The sequence below is a fragment of the Varroa jacobsoni genome, unplaced genomic scaffold, assembly GCF_002532875.2.
Source record: "Varroa jacobsoni isolate VJ856 unplaced genomic scaffold, vjacob_1.0 scaffold_1419, whole genome shotgun sequence".
In the NCBI taxonomy this organism is placed as follows: domain Eukaryota; kingdom Metazoa; phylum Arthropoda; class Arachnida; order Mesostigmata; family Varroidae; genus Varroa; species Varroa jacobsoni.
This window is the reverse complement of record NW_019214321.1, coordinates 150,251-174,646: the sequence shown is the minus strand read 5'-3', so window position 1 is coordinate 174,646 and position 24,396 is coordinate 150,251. Positions and strand designations below refer to the sequence as shown.

General features: G+C 43.2%; 1 protein-coding gene and 2 long non-coding RNA genes across 7 annotated transcripts in view; 1 reads left to right on the top strand and 2 right to left on the bottom strand.

Annotated features, from left to right (window-relative positions):
* The window catches only part of LOC111269824 (uncharacterized), a 31,846-nt gene extending 21,657 nt beyond the window's left edge, over positions 1-10,189 (top strand). For 4 of the 5 annotated variants that reach the window (XR_015314704.1, XR_002685953.2, XR_015314702.1 and 1 more), the window contains one exon: positions 9,396-10,189. This is a non-coding gene — a long non-coding RNA (uncharacterized LOC111269824). Of the gene's footprint in view, positions 1-6,941; positions 8,456-9,395 lie in introns of those variants that run through there. The other variant, XR_015314703.1, reaches the window with a different exon arrangement.
* Positions 1-24,396, bottom strand: part of LOC111269823 (integrin alpha-PS1) — a 130,069-nt gene that overhangs the window by 25,581 nt on the left and 80,092 nt on the right. The window lies entirely within an intron of this gene.
* Positions 12,268-16,253, bottom strand: LOC147752201 (uncharacterized). The gene is made up of 2 exons (XR_015314706.1): positions 15,311-16,253; positions 12,268-12,550 (listed from the first exon to the last, which is right to left on the bottom strand). It is a non-coding gene; the product is annotated as an uncharacterized LOC147752201 (long non-coding RNA).

Below are 24,396 nucleotides of genomic sequence, written 5' to 3'. Positions count from 1 at the left end.
TTCCCTACTCGACCGCAATAAGGATCCAGCGGTCTCCGACGGCGGCAATGGTCGGCTGGCGAGTGTTGTGATGACGGAGCAGTCGTCGTGATCGACCTGTCGAGTCCACCGTTGGTCGGGAACGATAGTGGCAGCCAGGACAGCCGCAAAGGACAGCGGTCTTGCGTTCGTTTACCCATTGCCGTAGCTGGTGGTTTATTGGTGGCGCTGGTGGGCGCAGTTGTCGCGACACGTTGGCTACAGCACGATGCTAACGAGGAGGCCCAGGACGGATGACGAAAAGACGCACAGCTTTTGCTCTACCGTATTTACTCGGCTAATGCATATATAGTGGATAGTGCCGTTTGAATGGTAGCGATGAGAAGAGAATCGTGTAGGTTGCGACTACCGACGCAGTTATGAGCCTGCCGGCCGACGGAAAGGATTCTGCCTTTGAAAGAGAGAGAGCAAGAAAGACGCCATACGAAGCTAAGCCGCGACAGCAGTTTGATGGAGAAACGCGCATGTACCACTCGCACAACGACGCGTTGTGGTTTTGTTGACTAATTAGTCACTCTCTTTAAAGAGCGTGTAAATCCAAAGGTCGGCGGAAGGTCCACCATTACATTCCGAGCAACAAAACAAAATAATGGTTTCTCGTTAAAATGTTCTGTTAAGTTGAAGGGGTGGGTATTACTTTATGTGCATAGTTTTTTACTTAGCCAAACGAATCTTTGCTATTTACCAACTCCAGCGTATGCATACAATATACCCACGTACACAATCCTATGCAAGTAAATAGCATGTCGGATGTCTCCCCGAAAAATTACTGCTCCAATTGTGTCAATCGACAAAGATTACAAGGGCGATCAGTCACGCAATGGGATACCCTCACTTTCCTCCAATTGTCGAGGAAATGTTATCATATCATACCGGCACGATCCTTGGGAGTACCAAGTCGAGGGAGTGGGAGCTCCAGATGCCCCGAGGGGGGCAAGTAGTCTATTGCATGGATGCAAGGCGGCTTAATGCAGCCCAGCAGGATCCAGTTATACCGTTGGAGAGGACACGTGGGTCTATGCACCACCATGGATCTCAGGGGACGTCCGTCTAGATTTTATGCTAGGCTATACACTGCCATTAATATAGTTTCCGCATGCGATGACGCCCTTGGCATTAACAACGGTGCAGCTCAGTGGGGAGGACAGAGAAACAGTACAAAGAAATAGAAGCTGCTTCTTCCCGAAGGAAATCATCTCGAACCCACGAAACGACCTTGTTGGCAAACAGGCGTTCAATACGCAACATCCACAAATGACCGATAGTCGTGGTCAAAGACGAACTTAGATCAAACTAGAGAAATGGAAGCAAACCCTTACCAAAGAAGTCAATACACCAAGCGGAAGGTGCATGAAGCCAATAGTTACGAGTAGAACTAAGGTCCAGTATCTGTTTCTACCACACATCTACACTGGCAAGAAATTGGCGTTTTGATGCAAGCACCAAAGACTATTTGTGCGAAAAAGGAAGCAGAGTAGAGCGAGAAGTCGTACATATCTACGCGAATCGCGTTGATACCAAATAGGAGAAATCAGTTCAAGACTATTGCAGATGCACCATGTTAGCCCGGCGTAGAGGTGTAGATTATCAGGTAATGCCCGTCAGCTTTTGCAGCAGGGATCTGCAAGCACGACTGTGCAAACCTAAGAGAGAATAGAAAAGTCAGTATGTAATTGAGCTTTGGAAGCAAAACACAGTAAAGAGACAAATGAACAGTCACTGAATGCTGATAGGAGTAGCTGTTCGGCGTGAGACTACCCATGGTCTTATTAGAACAAGAACGTCATTATGAGGAACACACATAGATCGAACATCAGGCTTTAGTATTGCTTCAAAGCTTAATAGGGACTGCATATTGTTTGCTGAAGTTTATAGCGTAGAAAACCTTTGTGAACATTACTGATATAGTAACAACAACGAAGGTAGGTAGCAACTTGAGCGAGGGACAGGGTTTTTTCGAGATAGGCCAACCACAGGTAAAAGGATGGGTCTTGTAGACAAGAATAACTAGTGTGTAACTAGAGTATCAGCCGGAGCATTCCGGTGACCCTCATACATCGGTGACTCTTTTGGCGGTCCATAGCAAGATACGCAACCATAACTTTTAAAAATAATAACGCTTTGTTCATAAAAAAAAATAAAATTTTATGGTCCATAGGTGTTTTACCTTCCAGTGGGTAGGCAGAGATAAATCATGCCTAAGAAGGATGCCCGCATTCACTCTAATCCAAGGGATGTATATACTATATATATATATAAGTTACCTCTGTTAGATCGACAAGTAAAACCTACTTGGGTTACGGTAGCGTGTCCTACTGATCAGGAATAAGTCAACTATAAAAGCGCGACCTCAATCTAGAAGGGACTGGAGGGACAACAATGAACGAATTGACTGAAGTGTTCTGTAGGCTGAGTCACGGGCCGAGTGCGATACGGCAGTATTATACAGCCGACATTCGCTAAATGCCAGGAGAAGAATCTGACTGACTCAGTAAAATACGGGGGGGGGGGGGGGTAGTCGTGCAACATTCTGAAGGATGTTAAGCTGACCTGAAGCGTAAAGTCGTAGGCAATAGCGATGGTGGATAGGTAAAAGTAATCGACCGCTATGATAGGGGCCATTGTACGAGACTGGGAAGGAAAAGCCTGCCCCAATGAAGGCTCGTAAATGTTTGAAGTGTATTGAAGCGGGTAAAGGCTAACTTTATTCAGTTGCAAGGCTCAAAGCTGACCTGTTTTTTGAGTTACGCCCAGTGCTTGCCTTGATCGTCAAGCCGTAGATAAACTGTAAATGTATGCAAGCGTTTCAGATGGAAAGACCAATCGTTTGACAGCAAAAGAGACTACCAAGTATCAGGTATTTAAGACAAGTCGCAACTGTTTTGGAACATTTTGGCCATCATGAAACGCGTCCGCGATGTGGCACATGCTGCAGTAGACGGAACCTGATCTGCTGACAGCGTAGCCAATTGAAGTGACAATAAGCCAGCCTCATATCGAGGCTACAAAGCAGATCTGAATATTCCGCTCGATAGAAAAAGTATAACTTATGATAGTAAATTGGAGGGAGTTTTGTAACTTCTCACTAAGACGTACTAAGTAGATTAACTGAGAAAAATGTTTGCCTGTAGTGAGATAATTTAATAACTAAATAGAGTATTTTCTCATGTGAAAGAAGTCAAGCAAAGCCTTTACTTTCTGCTATTAAAAAGTGGTATCACACACTTAATGAGGTCTATTTTTTTTCCATGTCTAAACCTCAACTATCTACTTAGCCTCTCAGGCCGTCTTGCATGTCCTGCAGGCGTGTAGGCGTCTGACATTAAGTAACCATTTGAAAGACCGGGTTTTAGCACTAGTTCCCTCTAAATTATTTCCGAACCCACTTGTTTCATTGAGCTTTTTTGCCCGCTTTTAACTTATCGAGCGTGAAGTTTGATCACGAATTTACACATGTATCCTTGAACACCGCGGATACATTGGTGTTAAGTACAAAACATGCTTTCTTTCACGATACCAGAGAGAAATGGTCTACCTAAGGAAATCTATATCAGCGACGTTTATTGACAAAATCTGAGTTAAATAAAATATAACAACAAATTCGCAGTCACTTTATCAATTTCTAACATAATAAATTTTCACAATATTTGATTTCTCTTAATAGTCCAACCTTTTGTATAATACATTTCAAAATGTATCCAATGGCGTCTATTTCCTATAATATACAATGGTATATTGCCTAGCAATATAATTCTCACTGTGCTTTATACGTAATTACCAGCATCGGTATCGTCATTCATCTTTGTTTTCTTCTGTATTCCGATAACTTCGAGGTGAAGCCATTGAGTTGATAATCGCACGGGAAATCAACTCCTCCCTCCGGACCCCTAGGTGGTCCAATAATAGCTTCTGGTTTTCACTCTTCACGTACATTCGAGCCCATATATCAAACGAAACCCCGCAGTGCGATTATATCTTATCCGAGCTATTTGATATGACGTTACGCCAATACGCGATACGATATACTGCCTCCTAGATTGTCCTATTGTACCTTGATGGTACCCGTTGTTTTTGTTGGCTTTGTTGTTGTTTGTCGTAGCTGTTGTCGTGAATATTGCTAGTGTTGCTACTCCGACTGCTACTATTTCCACTTAGAACAATTGCTCGCACCGATTCAACTTCGCTTTTAACAGTTGAGTTTTTTCGCGCCCAGCCCACCACGTCCCACTATTCCGTATCTTTCGTTTTTTCTCTCTTAAAGAATTGAGTCTGCGCGATCAGTTAGCCAGACGGTGTTTTCGTCGCCGCTCCAACGGCAGGAGCAACGTGCAAGTAACAGCAATCTTCTCAATTCTATTCTTCTTCCCTCTGAGCTTCCCCACCGCTACTACATAGTGACTTCCCACATACGAATAGATCTGTATGATATTATAAGTCGACTTTAGTTCTGCCATCTTCGACATCGTTGCCGGCCTCATCAATAAGATGGCTGTCATCGTCGAACCGACATTGCCCCAAACTGCCGCTTATCGAAGCAGCACATTTTTCGACATTTTATCACTTTCTCACTCCACCAACAAGTCAAACAGGCAGCGAAGCAACAAACCAGCAATCTGGCCGTACCAGTAGTCAGCACCGACCTACGACGGCAAAGGGGGCAGCCACTGACAACGCAACCACATGGGGCACCTGTGTAGCAGGCCTCCGCAACTAGATACACACGGCCACAGGTAGGGGATTAGCGACCGACGCTCAACAAGGCCATTGCCGTCGTAGATCATGGCCTGGCACATGCTACCTTTCAATGGATACACGTCGACTTGGCCAATTTCCTTAAACCTTTTCAGTTTCGTTTTTCCTCTGTTTCCCTTGTAGCAGAAGTCCCGGGTTTTATCGAGCGCTTTCTTCGCTTCAAAGACGAGACACCCAGAGTAAAAGCGATTCTAGCTTTTGGTCTTTTTGTCGGCCGCCGCCGCCGCCGCCGCCGCCGCCTGACCGAGTTGCTGTCGTCGCTAGCGATTCGCTCCTTTGTTCCAATGAAATAAAGACATCGCCGTTCTCGGCTAAAACCCCTTCCCTCAGCCGGGATCTATTTAAACAGAAGAGAAAAAAAGCTTCTTTATCTAGTCTGCCTGGGCTAATGATGCTGCATATCGGGCAGTTAACATGATGATAAGTGACGATTGCTTACGGTATAGATGCACGCCTTCGTATGTATGTATTTGTTGTTTTGTTATGGGGTCTACAAAAACAAGAACAGCCGGGATCGCATGACGCTCATGGCAGCCACATTAACACTAACCGATGTTGATACGATTCGAGACTTGACGCAGAGATAATGGGAGACATGCGAAATACGATCAAACGCTGAACTTCTGCGCGGCTACCCAATATTAGGCCCTGGTGACGCATTCTTGATAGACAAAAGCCTCTAATGCGTTGGATATGAAATTAGTCGATTTTTGAAGAAAATAATAACACAACAGCTGAAAGAGTCCTTGCCGAAACACTATGCAAGAGAGCTTTATTTGTTCTATTCCAAAAGGAACTTGGCTACACCAGAAAAGTGGCGTACGTATTCTGAAAGAGACCTTTGTTTTGAGATCAACGCATATATTCTTATAGTGTTTAATGGAAGTTTAGCAAGCCATTATAATAGATATAGTAATTTCATGTTACACAGCGAAAATTGTTCCATTATCGATTTCCAGATTAAGACCCAACGAAGCATATGATACGATACATGTCATAAGCACTAACCTAACCCCTAACTACCCCCGTAGCTATAGCACATAATGAGACCGTTCTTACATGTCTACCATAATACCCCTCGGCTGTGTGATGACAATCCAATGTCTAGCATCACCTAAAGCGTAGTTTGCAACTGTCACAGCATTAGCTGTCTTTGGAGAGCTGCGTGGCCGACCGCAGACAGTAAGACAAGACAAAGAAAACGGCAATAAGCCCATAGGGAAAAATCGAAAAATACGAACGGTATTTTTCGCGCAGTTTCTCCAAAGCCCTTGGCTGCCGTGAGCGAGTAATCGCTTGGGGCTCTTCTAGGAAACCATGATGAGCTCTGTTGGCCGTTCTATGACAAGCGAATTCGTGCCTGAGAGAGTCTATGGAATGTTATGTACAGATACTTGCTTCGACTCTTGAAAGTATTTTCAAGATTGAAGCATTGGCCGATGACATAGGTAGGTTCTGGTGACACAGCCAAAGAATATAATGTAGTTAGGCTCAAATACATGGCGGTACGGACACTTGGCACGGACACTGATACTGTTTAGATAGAATCTGTGACAAAACCCGCTTGTTTTTAAAATATGTCGCGAATTTCGTAGGAGTATACACGTTTACTAGCAGCAATTAGATAACAGCTGAAGTTCGGTGCATTGAGGTTTCCTTGTAGCTAGTCTATTTAAAATAATACAATAGGATGAGATTAATCCTTGACGGAACCCAGCATTAAATAAAAGTTGTTCTCTAAGCTCCATCCTCAGATGCACTTCCTGGCTTATGGCTCACTTGAATGAGGATGATGCGCTCTTCACTCGTGGCTCCGCAAGACACATGGTCAGTGCACCCGGGTGTCTGGGTTTGCCCATAATCGTCTATTAGTAATTGATCATATTCCACTGAAAACCCACGTACAACCTATGCGGTAACTACACTGTATAGTAATGTCCACAACGATTATCATGTCGAACTATGTTCTACCTTATTGCAACCCTGTCGTCTTATAGGTTCCGTTTCTGACGAAAGTGTTCTCCCGTCGGTTGACCTTCGGAAAATCGAGAGTAAGCGGTAACAAACCATATACATCCAAGTGGCTTGATTTTGTCGCCTATTTGAAAGCAGTTGCTATATAGAGCAAACGCTGTATTCTCTGATTATAGGGCATAACCGTATTGCTCGACTGAGGAAACGGACTGAGCGTGCTTTTCGGAGTTCGTGCGTGAAGCTGTTGGCAGAAACATCCTTGTCGTATTCTGTCGGGCGACATTACTCGACAGGCAATCATCAGACCCCCTTTCGCTCTAAAGAGCAGGCCATGAGTAAGGTTTCGTTTACTTTAGTACATAGCCTTAACAAACAATCGAACAATTACGCCGAGAGCCGAGCTAAGTGACAGGCAGAACAACAATGCTGCGAGGGTCCTATTTCAATGGCGGGCAAACCCTCGCTGACTTGTATGAGTGGTGAGGTGAAGTCCAACACGTAAAATTTATTGAGACGCAGAAATCTATGTATATAGTTCTATCTTGAGCCATATCAATTCACGGATCAGATGGATGGTCGGGAAAGCATTAATGGTATAGTAGTGCAGCTTGTGATTCGAATGCTTAAAAAAAGATTGTCTCGGATGTTTCATAATGAAAAGGTTGGCTAAGGCATCGTAGGCGGGTTTATACAGGTGGTAGTAAGTTGAATTGCGTTGCTATAACGCAATGATATCGAAGTGTGACTAGTTTCAAAAGAACGTGGGAGTTTACGTTACGGATAGGTTCAGTGGAAAGATTCATAGTCACACAAATGGTATTGTATAACGTTGCGTAATAAACGTCTAACTCTACATGATTACACGAGCGTTATTTGTCTTATTATCGTTATTGTATTAGGTTTGCTAGTAGCAGAGGGAAGCACTTAAATGTGTGACCAGTTAGCTTTTGTAATAGCGCTACATGAACAGTCATTGGCAGACTTCAAATGCTCTTATCAAATGCCGCCATATTTATGACCAAAATGTCGATGCTCGTCAAACGGTAGACTGGCCACAGTAAAGGTAAGTGTAAAGTTGGCCATTAGTGGTAAGTGCTAGGTGTTTAGCACTTGACAGTGTTAATGCTACAGTACACCTCTTTTATGAGTGCTCTGAATAAAGTTTAGACTATCAAAAACTAATCGAACTCCTTCGCTCAAGACTCTTCATTTTAAGAGGCCGCAACGTGTTGCCGTAAGGCCGATAAACAAATGGTTAGAAGAAGATAAACAACACAAATAATATTCTTAGAAGTGCTATTTTAGCGTATGATTGTCATAAACTATCATTACTACTAAGAATATCTGCAGACTGTTCATTACGTCTTCAACGATGTAAAGCTTACCACAAATTATCGTTTGAATCGCTACATCCAATAATGCGTTAGCAACAATTGAACTAAAGTTATCCTTAGTGTAAGAAGAAAAGTTGAATTTCACTCGCTCGGAATTCAAGCTAAAAATGCAAAAGTTCATTTTCATTATCTCAGCGAGAAAAAACTTGATAAAAATCAGCCACCAGCTTAAGCAGCTGTTCGTATCGCGCAAACGACAACGACATCAGCGTTCGCCGTTTGCGTATCGCCGTCTACAATTTCTACGTGGAAAGACGTCAATTCACAACGTTTGAATCGACGTCTTGCTTTGCTGCGCGCGCCGTAATCTAACTTCATTTTACCTCCTACAACCGCCTTACAGGCACACAGCCTTAACTACTCTAACAGGTTTAACATGGCGGATGAATGAGGCCTAGCCACAAACGAGTAGACAGAATCAAGCTACGGTCACTCGGTTCGTCCATCGCACTCTTAAGTTGTAAACTTTATTGCGACTCCGCTACACCTAAGGGGAATGGATACCTTATGTTACGAGTTGTTGTAGCGACACCACAGTGGTAACGGCGGCTGGTGCGTTGGCTAGCTGGGTCAATATCGCCCGTAGCCGTTTGCTGGCTTGATCTATCTGATCAAGCCAGCAAACGCGCTAAACCTACAAGTGGCTGTAGAACGAGGAAGGTATGGCCAAAGAACGACTATACGACAAGGGCATGACGGGTGCAAGTGAGATGAAGATGGGGAGATACAGAACAGTACAGGCATAACAGAGAAAACAACAATGGAACGGACAGACGAAAGCCGTAATGCTTCAAAGACACACTTTACACTGTTCCCTACATGACAGAGTGTAATACAAGAACCACCCATGGCAAAAGCATAGATTGGACACCTTAGATAATACTTCGACTACTAGGTAGCATAAGTGAAGCAAGTGGGTCGTTGCAACAGAATGAAGCACAGACTGGAAACAGCAGTAAGTGGAAGGGGATAGGGGGTAGCGGTCGGCGGTAACAAGCGCCAATAAAATTGATTTGGCTTTTATGCTATTGTATTTACGCTGTCAATGGAGAAGAAATAGGAAGTTTGCCTTCTGTCCCTAAGCGTCTCCACAGCTTCGTATCTATGCAGTAAACATTGTCAATCTTCATATGTCAATAGTTGCGGCAGCCTGTTACTGAAACACCCGGAATTATCGCTTAATTGAAATACCTTGCGGGGAGAGCAGAAATCTCATTTTGTTTGTATGGTTTTCAGTTTTGCTCACTCCACCCGTATCATCATTGCAGTGGGCCTGAACACGAATGCGGACCAAAATTGCCGGTTAGTGGCTTGGTTGAGTGGTGCCTTTTTCAGCGTCTCCGTCCAGCTTCCGCTTTGAGGTCGCTGACTGATCAAGTGAATAGCAGATGACAAGCGACAAGATGAGAACGAATAAACTTGCGAACGCTGATAAAACCTGTTGTTAATTGACCATGATAAAAGCATTATGTAGGTGTCACAGTGGTTACGACGGTGTTCAGAAAAAAAAAAACCGTGCGATCCCTTGCTCTTTCGATTGCATACGTACATTTCTGTGAATCCCTTAGCGATGTTCATAGAAGTTGCACAGCCACCTCTGATGTGTTTATACTATGCGAGACCGTTAAAAAGTAAAAGGGATATTCTCTAAAAGCTGCGTAGAATCTTCGCATATCAGATAGTGAAAACATGGTGGATGGTCAGACCGCCAGTGGCTCATTTCTCTGATGGTTCTGAACGTGTTGCTTAAGGTGTAGTTTAGCCGAGCGATCGAAAGCGGCGGGGCCACGATCAATTGAAGGATAATCTGTCGCACAAATTTAGCAAGACGACTAAATAATTAAGCTTTTAACTGTTTCAGTATGAACCAACAAGCACCAAGAAATCTCAGAATAGTCTGACCTAATGTACTGACCGTACAGAGATTATGTTAAACACATTAAAAATAGTTACATAAGTGTACGACTTTGACAATGCACCCTCCAATCCCGCTATAATTAATAAAAACAGTTAATAGAGAAGATAATGATATAAATAAAAGATTACTAAAAAAAAACTGCATCTCTTTTAACCATCGCACTCCGACGATCTTCCTCGATTTTCTCCCCAGCCAGCACTGATATCAACCACTCATCAATCCACCCCAAGTAAGTACATGTGAGTCTTCTTCACAAACTATTTTAATTTCTCTATGTTTGTCTGTACACCATCGCCACTATCACAGGCTCTATGTTACAATATTCGGAGAGCCACCTCGAGTACTAAAGCATAGCATAACAGCTTCTCAGAATCCAGAATACGAAAGCTCTACGCGACATGAGAAACGGCATTCAAAAACAATCTTTAAAGGCAAATGAGCCACGAGAATTTTGCGTGTGTCTCATAACCAACTATCAGGATAGCACAGCGTAGTGGTCGTGTTGTTAAAACGTAACCAACGGCGAAAGTTAGTGAAAATGACTGATCATACAGCGATTGTGCCATGTACAACCCACCGAACGGGTTCGTATATGGCTGCGTGAAACAATATGTGTTATATGCTCGCCTTTATGTGTTTAAAGGTCGATCCCTATTTGTTCCTACTGTGTCATACGGCGAGTCGTTGTTACCGTCCTCTCTTAGGTCCTCAAAGGGCGAGTCCTATTGGTCTAGAGGCTCATTTAGGATCTTTTTCAACGTGATCAGTACTGAGGTCACAGCCGAACTTGGTAGATGTTTACTTGCTGAGGTTACTCGCTTCTGTACAAGTTATTAAGTGAAAATATTACGATGCGCAACTTAAACTACGGGAACACCCATCTTCGTTATTATAGCATTATAATAGTTGGCCAATACAAAATGATCATTGTAGCTGTGAACAGTTTATTAGTTACCATCGCTTGACTGATATTGCCCAAACGGGCTAGGACTATGAACGCGTTGGTTAGGGGATCGCCAAAAACTTAGTCTCAGATGCTCGTCGTTTGCTAATATTTTAGATTACCCTTATCTAGTTTTTACAAAGTAGTAGCAAAAAAAGCCAAAAACAATAACTGTTTGCTCGAATGACGATAACAACAATAACAGCAATAAAATGATCACAGAAGAAATCTCCTTTCAGCGCTTGTTCGCTGTCAAGAAAGCGTAATGATGGCAGCGGAATGAGTTGTCAGCCTCTCATGGAAACAAACCGTACCTTGGATATGAGCGTCTGAGGAGTGTGCTTCTCCCACAGTTACGTCAATTTTTTCTCGGCGTCGACTTTGACTTTAACGCCAGAAGCAGTCCTATGAAATTCTTGGCTTTATCTTAGGATACCATGCGGTTTACCGCTAACTGGTAATTCGGTGAGGAATCAGTAGTCCCCGTTTGACGAACGTTTTTCTGATGGGTCAACAAAAAGACAAGAGCAGGTAGGCACTAATAACGAAACGGAGGACTTAGTCTACAGCATTGATCAAAATAAAAGATCATGGGTTATTCCGGTTACATTATTTCCTGGTTTGTAGAAATTATTACCTTTTTATCCGACTAGCTTCACGTGCCTTCGGGGATCGCGCTGAGTGAGCTGTTCTCGATTTCACGGTAGGCTTTGCCTTTGATAAATTTCCATAAGTAGGCCTCAGATTGCAATAGATAAAAGGCTCCATCTATTTTTTCGTATACATATCTATTCAACGGCATATACACACTGCACATTTTGTACACATAAAAAAATCTATATATTTATATAAGGTTCAGCTAAAAAGTTAGTAGGTTTTCTATGTAGTACACGTGAAATTAATTAGCCACATTCTAAACAAGTACTCACCTAGAAACGATGTTCCCAGAGCCCCTTTACCTGTTTAGAATGAAACTTAATTTATAGATAATATTATGCTTCGTTCCGATATCCTCTTAGTACAAAAATTATGCAACTCCATTAATATAAGATTTTACTAGATGCAAGGTAACAAAACCACTAGAATTCAATTGTAGAAGCTATGATCCGCTCCTTTTTCAATCATTTACTAGTCAATTGCATTTGATCTATCCCGAGGAGCAGAGCTTCGTCAATTCGAACAAACACTTAGGTTTACCCTAGTAAACTAAACTTCACCCTGCGAGTCTGAAAATAAAGAGCCAACAATCGGTTTGATCGTCAGTTACATTTGTTATTGGTCAGCGTCGTCTTTTTCTTCTTATTGTCTTTTCTTTGTGATGATTTTAGTTCTTGCTACTGTCGACGTCCATGTCCTTCAGATGAAATATCTGTCTTTCATTCATCCTTCAGATGAAGCCTTTCATATTAAGCACCGATTTTCCCTATAGTTTTTCCCTTTTTTCGCCTGGAAGGCCTATAAGCTTGCTCGTCTTCTAAACGGGTTGCATGCTGTGGCTGAAACTGTATCTGGGTCATAGGTGACGATGAACTGCAATATGCATACAACATACGTAGCAGAAATATGAGATACTTACTGGACGTATTATATGCAGCTATGAGTTCTCCATTGTTATTAATTTCAGTAAGGTTACTAGATGATATCATGGCAATGACCACATGTCCATTGTAGTTGTGTATGTATGGGACTATTTTTACATGGCTACATTAAAGTCCAACTCCTACTACATGCACGGGTTCCAACACGCAAAACAGCGAGCACTCACAACGACCGCTACTGCTCTTTGTGTCATAGTCTGATCTTCCTCCATCCATGTGCTATGTCCTAGGCCAAACGACGCGACATTAGGTCACCAGTCTCGTTGCTAACCACCGAACCTCTAGAGCACTTTCACAGCCTTAATTTTGAAGCCTATATTTAGGCCTTTATTTGCTTTGTTCTTTGAGCGTCTTCTGCACGCGGCTTTGCCGAAACGCTGTTGTTCGTCTGTATCGTTGTGTAACAGCGTGTCCTCAACAAGCCGTACTCTCTATAATTCCGTTTACATTAGTCTATCGGAAGGTTGCCATTTCTCATACTTGCCTGCTCTCGTGTATAAGAGGATCATAAGCTCGTCCAGGAAGCTGTCCCCGAGCTTTTGGGAAGGGCATCGTGAGATCGAGGGTTTGCCGACAGTTGCACGACAGAGAAGAATAGCGACGTTACGTATCGTGCACTGGTCGCAAGACAGCTATGTTATAGTCAAATATGTACACATTCCCAAAGAACCTTCCTTTCGATGCTAGTTTTGCAGATCCTAGACTCCGACAAGACATTATTATTAGTGTGAAATATTGGTAATGGTAAAGATATCGGTAAATGACGAGGGTGGCCTGGAGACAGAGACACTGTTGAACCGTTATAAACCTTACTGGCGTTCCTGCTAACTGTATGGCTAGATAGCTAGTGATGCGACCCTCACTTTGTTTGTTTGTTCGCTCGTTCGTGTGACCCAAAGGTCATCAGAAAAATGGCTTTTGCCCCTTTCTTTGCTTGTACATGGGCGAGAACTACCGCCTTGCACGGCACTGTTATTGCTGGTCACCCGATCTCTGACGTGAAGGTCAGCCCCTAATAATGACAACAAACAAGCTGACAGGTTCTTTTTTAGCCTTGGTTATCGCTTGTCTTCACCTTTTCTGGCTTCGGTTCTACGAAAAGCGAAGTTAGCCATCGAATTCGTCTAGGGAACAGGAGACTGTGATAAGGATAGATCAAAAAAGTTCAAGGATTTTTTCGCCATGATAACGCTATGTATGGAATGGAACATTTGGATAACGTTCCTGTTTTGGGAAGTTCAGTAGGTGTCAGTAGGATTAGTTATTAACAAGGACAACGGTGTATATGACGTATGTTTTATGAAACATTCTCTATTGCAGCTGTGGCTTGTACTGTATGCGAGCACTGTCGTTATTGCCTGATCGAAACCTTCTAATGACACCTTAAAAGGAGTTCTGAAACTTACGTAGTTACGCTATATTATAGAAACATATTACGCTATATTGTGTATTACAATGGTTCCGAAAAGTGTAAAGCCCTGGTTTAGAACGCATCCCTAACATTGTTTCTCTCACTACTACTGCTTGTGACTATCACTAAGCATTAGATGTGCTTGCGTATCAGACGGGGGTCCTTCAGTTAACCGCGTACGATAGCAGAGCCTGTGCCCAGTGAGACAAGAGGCCATCTCCTGACATGGGTCCAAAACCACAAATGGGGACGGCATATTTACGACATAAACAGCGATGCATCCCCGACCCGTATATACGAGTACGTACGTTTGAACGTTAGTTGATAAAGAAGACAGGTCGCTATCAAAAAAAAAAATGACAGAACTATATAAACAAATAAACCATATCAGTGCCGTTTATCGATAGCAGAAACTTATTATTCGTGAGGTCGACGCCAGCAGCGGCAACTGTAATTGTATTCTATATATTCAGCAGCTGCGTGAGGCCATATGCTTTATTTCCCGAAAGCGACGGTTGGTTATGTGTTTTTCTGATGGCCAGTTTACCCAATTAAGTATTTTATCCGCACAGAATTTCAATACATTTTTCATCACTGGCTCGAAAGAGTGTTGAATATCATCGGTGCGTTTGTGTATCTATCTGTGCTCGTTCCTTTGAGCGTATCGTGGTTGAAGTGTCGCAAAGTGAAGTCGCAAACGGGCTGTGCTTCTATAAAGGATACTTGAAATCACGCCCACACATTGGTAATGGTAGGCGGCAAGCCTTTTAGAGTAGTTCAGACAATGATTTTTGTTCCATTGTCGTAGCAACCATATTTGCATAACGAAGACGAAATGACTGCAGAATACGTGGCGCCACTTTGATAGCTAGCCGACCCATGCGCAAACATCATGAAAACCATAGACGGATTGTACTCTTCCAACTCAACCGTTTGCGTAGAAAAGTATATAGATTTTGAGGGACCAGTAGATTCAGAGGTCTGTGGCTAGAAACTATTAATAGAAAAGAGGATTGGGCCGAATCGATAAAAGCCATTCGTCTGTACACACGCGTAGTCAGTTACTTGTCGTTTAAAGCTGTTTTTAGATCGCTAGAAATAAATAAGTCAGACTAGCTGATCGCACTCTTTTTAACCAATTTATTTTATTATTATATTTGACACTTCTAATACCCTTATGGGGTCGTCTTTTACCCTTATCCACCGTTTGATCCAGTCTCCTATGCGTAAACATCCTACTATTCGCCTTTTCTTCCATATCTCGTTCTTGGTCACACTTACCCATACGGCTCGATGACTGTTTTCTCCTTAATAACAATGGCGGGTCAAAAGCTGACAATATCGCTGATCGGCTTTAGATAAATCCATTTGGTTCACGGTGGCACGTTCGGTATCGGTGACGGTAAATTCTACATAACGACACCAACAGGTTATGTTTTAACTTGCGTACATCATTTCGAAACTTGCGGCAACAAGCCAAAACGTAATACCTTTCCATCGATCAGCCCGATCACCCAGAACAAATCCTTCACATCTCGCGTTCACGTAAAGCTTCCGCTATAAAGTCCACGATTGAAGTGCTACTCTTCGCTTGCATTTCGAGATGAGCTTCACATACCACCTCTACTTGGTTAGCACATGTTTGATTTTTGATCACCAGGACTATCAACCCTTTCTACTAGCAAAACAGGCCCTGCAGTTACAAAGTAGACTCCAGCGAAACTGACTACATCCTTAACGGCTGCCCTATCCCAAAGAGGACCAACTAAACTGCGTTGATAGTGAATTGTCGGACAAACGGAGCTTCCGAAGAATTACTGTAGAAGAGAAGTTGCTCTCTGGATATATCTATCCATCGAAAACGATAGAAAAAACGGGAACAACGTACACCAACCATTGCTACTTTTCTAAGCCATATACATGGCGATGGAGATGTTCATATAATGACCATATGGGTAGGATAACTGCAAGGCCCGATAAAGAGCAGCTTTATGACAAGTCTCATTAACATCGACATGGTTGTAAGCTGCAGGCCGATACATAGGGTTTCACAGGCGATAATTAAACAGTTAAAGCCCGCAGGAGCTCTATCAGAATGACACTGAAAAGAACAGTAAGAACGTTCAGGCCGAGCTTCAAATCAACTAAATAGATAGAAGACATTTATACATCAATGTGGTCTGATGCGGAATTCGGAAATCGCTAGCGATTGGGTTTCACCTAAAACAGACCTTTACGGTTTTCGACGATTAGTCCTGTCAGCTGGGTCGATTTGATAAGTAGGACTATCACTGACTGTCTTTGTTTCTCTTCGTGTAGTAACCCTCTCAATAACCCCTTTCTTCTTACCGTTACCATCCAACTGTCTACATATCAACGAACGATTGGTGCAGTTTTGTCGACGCTGGGTTACTAGGCCTGTTTACTATTGCAGATGGTGGCGTCGGCGGCCCAGCCCAGAGCCGATTCTCAGTGTTACTCAGCACTTATGGGGCGGCTTTTCCTTTACTGTCTAATCGTGAACCAGGTTTCGTCAAAACAGGTCGTACACTATACAGAAAATATCTTGAAACAAGACAAACAATAGAAGAGGAAACAGCTTTAACCAAATTGCTAGCAATTGACTGTACCAAAGGATCCCGCTCAGCTCTCTTGATCGGCAGACCGAATGACTTCCGCACTAATTTCATCTGTCATAAGTAAAGCAAATAAACATATGGATCTGCCTCGACTGAAGCACGTATTGCTGTGTACGCCGTATCCGTTCGATAGGTAGAACTTCTGCGAGTGTCAGTCTCAAAAAGAACACCTGCTCAGTTTCTTAACTTTGCTTCTACACGTCCCGTAGCGTTCACAATGGGATGAGGCCTCGCCAAGGCATGGGTTTCCTTCAATTTGTCAACTTCGTGCTCTTCACAGGCTGACCAAACACCTGATCCGACAAACGACGCAAATTTAAACACCCGCCACTTCGACGTACGTATTCACCAATGTTTCCGACAAGTATCGTTATTGACCGGTCATCTTAAGCTGCAGCAAATCTGTCCAAAAACATCTGTATAGTCTAGTAAAGTTGTCTCTAGCGTTCCATAGCGTTCACCCCCATGACAAATTCGTTCAAGCATAATATTTGAATCGTTACGATATTACCAATCTCGTTGCCCGTCGTTGTCGAGACGAAGAAAACCAAGCCGATAACAACAACAACCGCAACAACGAAAACAACAACCTGCAGTTGTTTCTCGATAGTTGTCCGTTGTATTCTTAAGACTGTTGTGACCAGAAGCAGAAGTAGTGGCCGTTCGTGCCTGTCGTCGTGCCCTTACTAACGTTTATCGAGCTGAATCGACGAGTTCGAGAAGGGGAAACGAATCATCGCTTGATTAGTGTGTAGGGCACACGTTCGTCGCCTCACATAGACTTGTTCGTACCCTTGTACGTTTTGTTCACTTGATGTCTAATAACTTCCTCTGTTACTAGAGCTTTCTCCTTGCTTGCGGCTTCTGCAGACTAAGTATAATGGGTGCGGTGTACAAGATGAACGGCAATACGCTGACGTAACATATCTAAAGGCCAGCTATCGCAGACAATGCACATGCGCCGACAACTAGCCCCTGTGGGGGATTAAGCAGTGTCAGGCGGGATTTACAAAAGACGAGACGGATTACACAAGGGTAATAATTTTCCCTAAAGACTCTAAAGGAATTAAAGGAACGGCGTTCATCATGTGAGGCTCGTTGGACTTATTGATAGCTTATGCTGAAAGGCGACGCTGCTCAACTTTACTCGGTATTCATCAAATATAATTTTTTCAGAGCTACGGCACAAATCTACTACCTATTCGACTCATACTAGAACCGATCTATAAATATAGTATGGCATGCGTGTAGTAAGGATTTTATTTTTATTGAGCAGTATAAGGAATCTGCTAATCATGTAAGTGAGTGGTAGCCCTGTCTGCGTACAGTCAGGGAAGTGGACTTCAATATTCTCACGAACTCAGTCAAAACAAAGGCCTCAATCAGTAGCAACCCATCTCTCAGTGAGCTCAAGCAGATCTAGTTGTTGACTCGCGGGTCGAGCGATGAACACTGGCGGTTCAACGGTACTCGCAGTTACACGATCGTCTAGACTATAGATTGAGGGAGTCTGTGCGAAGGCGTTAAGCCTCGCCTTCGTACAGACAGCACGGACGATTTCAGACCTAACAAACAAATACCTAGGAGATAGGGCGAGGCAGAAAGACACATCTGTATTCGGAGTCGCCATCGTGCGAAGAACTTTTGTCTGAATAGCAACTGTACCGGTAGGCACAAGTAAGAACGCGCTACCCGCTCTATTCTAGCATAGACTAAACACCTTAATGACCTCTTTACCAAAACTGCACATAAACGTTTGGACCAGTTGTATTCATCTCAATAAAGGATCCTGGATCGCGCAGATGCACCATCGCGTTTCGATGCACATCTGATCCAGCACAAACACATATGTACATGCACTCGGACTCTGGGCTGGGTGAACATGCAACCATTTTCAGCATCAAAAGAGCCACGAAGACCAAGCTGTGAGCGGTCATGTCGCAGACCAAATCCACAAACGCATATCTTCGATAGTCATTTGAGAGAAACAACTTTCCTGTGCACATGCATCTTTACATGCACACGTCTGGATTGTACATTAACACTAGTCTACCGTATGAGCGGAATAGCAAGTCCAACCAGCTTAACTGGTTCGAGCTCTTGCTATTGACTCTGGCCGTCGCCTATGCCCAGAAACTGCTTGATGCTTGCTACACTCCATCTACAGTAGCTTCTACAATGTAGTAGCGGCACGAGACGATCGAGTAACAGCTGCCCCGACCCACTGATTGAGATGCAAGCGCTCGGTGTCTAGATTTATCTTTTACAGTAACCATGTGGTATACTTTCGAGTATGAAAAGCCGAGACGATTACACTCCTGCTACTTGGAGGCAACAAAAGCACACAACCGTATCTGTCATCGAAACCATGCGAATGGTTGCCACGAAACGAGATGCATTCGTGGAATTGGTCGCATGTTCTTATACCTATTTTTGGATGAGTCCGCAGCAGAGGCGTGTTCTCAATCTATTTCATTGGCTCCAGGGGAAAATCGCGCGTTACCCAGTGTCAAACACTTCGAGATTAACCGAGATTTGATCAATATAAAAACAAAAGCAAGAGCTTTCGTAAAGGTGAATTTCGCTTACGTTGTGAGGCGGTCGGCCTTGAACTGGCAAAGGAGCCAATGAAAAACAAATTCAGCCTGATCAAACGGGTATTAAAAAGAATTTTTTACAACCTCTGAGGCGATGACTAAGCACTTGCCTTGCACCTTGACTGCGTTAGAAAAAGAATGTAACGAACATCAGTTTAATTTTCGACATGGCTTTTTTTTTTTTTTTTTTTTTGTATAAAATAACAACTATGAAAGCGAAATAAGTGACAACTACGCTTCTAAATGCCTCCTGACAGCACGCCCAGGGGTAAAGGAAGATTAGCTGTTTCAAGCTCTACCGCATCATTCGATCTGTTATTGAATAGGCATTTATATACGTATCGATTATTTTGTGTATAGTTTTTCAAAGTGTTTACTTATTTCATATGCTATCAGATATGATTATGTCTGTATTATTTGTATAAACACGTACAGGTGACGAGGTGTTAGGATCCGCAGGTCGGCAACACTGGCCCAAATTGGTATTCAGAATAGGTAACTTCACGAAATTTGTAGATTTTTTTTTGTCTTATTGGGTTTGTGGTATCCTTACATTTTGCAGATTAGGTGATAAAGTTCGCATAGAGCGAACTGTCTGTTACAATCTGGCGATAACTTCCGTTCGTTCGCTTCAACCTGCCACCGACCTAAGTCAAGTTTAATAAAGATGAGGATATATTTCGGCTAGCTTTGATTTCTGTGTTTGTGTCATATACATATTCAGTTTTTGGAAAGCAGCGTCTCTCGCAGATCTTCTATGGGCAATGGAGTATCGGTCAATAAAGCGAATTGTTGCGGACAGGCCTAGCACCAGTTTTAAGAATGCCGCCCTTATTCTGCCCAAAGTCAAGTTTGTCGAGGCATGTCTTGTCTGCAAATTGAAAAATACCTACTAGCTCCGAAACGCTTCCAATTTGACTCAACTTCTAAATCCTCTATTAGGTATCACATGCAGGTTTTGACACAGACATACAAACAAATACACATGTACATCTGTACATATTAAGTAGATTTCATCGTAGAAAGCATCATTCCCAGAAAATGAAAAGCTAATGTCATGTTGAACAGAGAGGGTATCGCTTTACCATCCTTACGGACATACACCGATTGCTCTGTCTGTATAGAAGTAACAACAGCAGCAGCAGCTGCTGCTGGTGCAGCAAAAACAACATCGGTAAATCGTCGTAAATAAAATCTACAGAGGTTCGCATCATCAAATAAATTCGTGCTATCTTCCTTCGACCTGATGGCTCTTCGCACTTCCTGTTTATTTTTATGTATATTTCGCAGCCGCTAGCCATGACTTTAGCCGGACCTTTGTCTTCTTTAGAAACGGCCCAATTTCTGTTATGATCGGCCTTTCGTCGACGTATTTGTACCTATTTTCCCTAAACATAGGGCATTTACGAGTACATTGACTCCACATGGCGCCAAAAAGTACGCCGCAAGGTGCCCTCATGCCTATAGTGCCTCCCGCTGTCGCTAGCTCCGACGGAACGGCGTTTACTATTTGACACGAGGATATGATTCTGACGAAAAGAAAGGCGGCGGTATTCGCGAGGCAGATACGGCGAAGCAAGTAAAGGTAACGATATATTGATCGTATGCACTTAGTTTTAAAGAGGTATCTTTAAGGAGATTTACTACGCCTATGGTAACAACTGCAAGCCGTGAGCTAGCATTAGGACAAGAGCGACGTTACAATGCCATTAATTTTCTCCATTTGCGTCTCTCGCATTTTTGTAGCTCTTGTGATTCTCGCTAAATGCACACAATCGGCACGTATTAGGGTAAATCAGAATAAATGTGGACGAAGGGTGTTTGATCGGCATTAAAGGCCCGTTTTTCTGCGGTCGATTCTGTTGACTTAGCGAACTTCGAACTTCGACCACTTCGTGAACCCTTCTTTTCTTCAACGTTAAACAGTCTTAAAGCCTCAGTTCTACCGGGTCAGAAGCACGACTTCGGCCTCGCCTCGTCTAGTTAAAGTTGTCCGAAGATTACTAAAGCGTCGCTATTAATCTCTGAAATTAAAGGAGGATATTCGCTAAGAATCTTACCACAGTATCCAATAGCAGCAGTACCACGAAGTTGCATGGAACTCTCTTCTTACCCGGCTTCATTTCACAAATTAGCGTTTCTTGACAAATTTGCCTTTTACTCAATCCATATCCTTTCATCAGTCGTGTTCTTGCCTCCAGAAGAATGATTATCATAATAATAACTACAACCTTACAATGGCAAATATATGTACAAAGCAGAAAATTACAGGCTACTGAAACGCCGCTCCGATAGGGTCTTCTACAGGAGTTCGTTTGTTGACGTTGCCACCGATTTTCACGATGTCTATGGACGTCTCCCATAGAAAGGATGTTGTCGGGCTGCGTATAGCTTCGTGTTTAGAGTCCACTCACGTCTACAGTCAGCAACGTTTGCGTGTGAGTCGGTACAAAACAATTCGTACACACGGTTTTTCAATAGCTTAAACCAACCCCGCTAACGCGAAATTTACGGCAAAAACTACGACACTATCATAGCGATGGTGGTGCGGACAACAACGATGAAGTGCAGGCAATGACTTCACATACTAGACTAGACTGAACGATCTACTGAGGGACGATTAGTCATGGAACGCCGACTGAAGAACTGTAAAGACCTACATTATGCTATGCCTGCTTCGATAACTTTCAATGCCCTAACCTTGACGTGCAATGTCTATTTCTGTCCCCTTTTCGCTTGCCTTCCGTTTCTTTCACACCAGCGTGTTGCCCCTGATGTTGACCCGTTGATAAAGAGGAATGGACATTTATTTATTTAATAAATCAAAAGTTGCAGATTAGATAGATCCAGACAATATTCTAGCCACAAAAGCCACCTGCCACGTAAGACACCTCTCGTTCGATTTCCGTGAAAACGTATTTGCGTGTAGAGAGTATAGCAGACGCTGGCACAGGGTAAGGCAGGGAATGTTCTCAATAACAGATAATGGCACTATGACGCACAGCAGTACATTTCCACCATAAGGTCGTATGCACCGCCGCCGTTTATCTAAAACCTGCCGAAAGTCTCTGTCCCTGTTGAAGTCGTCTGACAGTATCGAAGTTGTCGTCTTGTTCGAAATGAAGTTGTCGGCCTTTGGGCGTAAAGACGAAGTGCCGTGAAGCTGTATTGCGCGGTTTCGTTTTGTCTCTCTGTTCGTGTCTTTGTACGACAGCTGCTGTTCTTGCGATCGGCTACCAACCTCAAGTGGGCCGACGTTTTACTTCAATACTTCACTACTAAGTAAGTAAGTGAGTGAGTGAGTGAGTGAGTGAGTGACGATTGTAAAGAAGCATTTGACGTTGCATCGGCTTACGACTGTGTACAGATATACTTTAGTGTCAACGGTGCCGGCGAAGCATGTACAGACATGACGTCAAATGTCAGACTCGATGTCCTCTTCCTTCGTCCCGTCAGCGGGTGGCTAACCCGAAAAACGTAAGAAACCAGTGAGACTTATAGCTGACGCCGGCAAGCGAATGCACGCCGTACATCAAAACGCCACCAGGTATCCTAAGCTAAGAAAAATTGTACTGATCGTTCTCGAGTATCGAAACAATATTCCACTGGCGGGATTTTCATGTTGCTACTGCGCGTACTTACCCACGAATCAATCACAGACAATTAATCGGTTGGTAAGGCGTCTTTTTCTTACCTTTTCCTCGTATTGCTATCCACTGTCATTCTAGTCAACAGTAGCAAAAAGCCTAAAGAGCTGCACCAAAAGGTTTCATGTGGAGATCGCTCCCACCCAATGTTTAACACGGCCTAAACGTACTCTACATATATGCAGGATGTATTGCATTCTGTTCCTGTTTCGTGTGACGTCCTCGCACATGTAACCCAGATGCTGTATAGTGTATTTTCAGGGATCTCATTGTGTTCCAGCGGAACCGCTGCCGTCAAAAGAATGATCATTGATCCCGTACTACTCCGTAGATATATACACTGCCCTTCACTATTACACTCTGATGGTACAACTCAAATGGATATTAAGTCAGTAAGTGCTAATCGGTGTCCTAAATACATTCGATATGCGACTGAACGCCATAGCGTTTTTTTGCAGCAGAGAACGTTGGCAGATAGAGAAACGTACACAACTCTGTGCTTCTCTTACGGGTAATAATGACAGAAACAGCTTCACGGTACAAATCAGAAGATTGCGGCAATCGTTTCTCGCATTTACTGCATCCTGTAACCTACTGCATTGGCCATCGATAGATGAGTTACTCAGGGTCGTAACGAGCGCCGCTTCGGCTGGCGTTACGTCGACCAGCAGATCGGCCTTCCCACTCAATCACCTTTCGGCTGCAAGATGTCGTCCCGAATGTTTATTCATAGCTGAAATTAATCTCTGCGACGCTGTTGCGTTAAGTTGAACATCGTATAGATGTCTGCTAGATAGCAAGGATAGAAATCCACTTGCGTAGTTATGAACGTTTGATTAGTTTCATTTCCGAAACGAAGCAGATGAGGACGGAGCTGTCACTCTGGTGAGGTGACACTGCTAAGATGGATATCTGCATTTGGAATATTTCCAGCAGGTCCAATGGTTATAATATTATGCAGTTGTAGTTGCCGGACTATCTGCGTTCGATACATCTAATGAATTCACACATGATACAACACAAGATCTACCCACAAAGAAAGAAATGTTACAAACGTTGAACAAGCGAGTCTCAAGGTAGCACGTAAACCAGATAAAACCTGTGGCGTAGGTGGCGCAGTGACGAAATGACAGCAGTGAATATTGCGTCCGCCGTTTAAAGACGCAAACTTTGTCAAAACCGCAAAGAAAAAACCGCTGTTTCAGTTTTCCAGACTACAAAAAACTGCTAGCTGAGGCCCAACACAAAGGACAATCAACAGAAGAGGAAGGTCAACGTGATAATTTTGCCCGCATGTTTATAAGATTACACTTGTTCCCTTCTTCCATTTATATTTACTAGTTACAACAAAAAAAAAACATGGAAATGTGTCAAATATCGGTACATTAGAAACAACGTAATTTTGCGCCTACATCTGCACAAACGTAAACGTCAATAGGATTTTCGTAAATAACGGGCCAAGATTTCTGACATTCAAGCAAAAA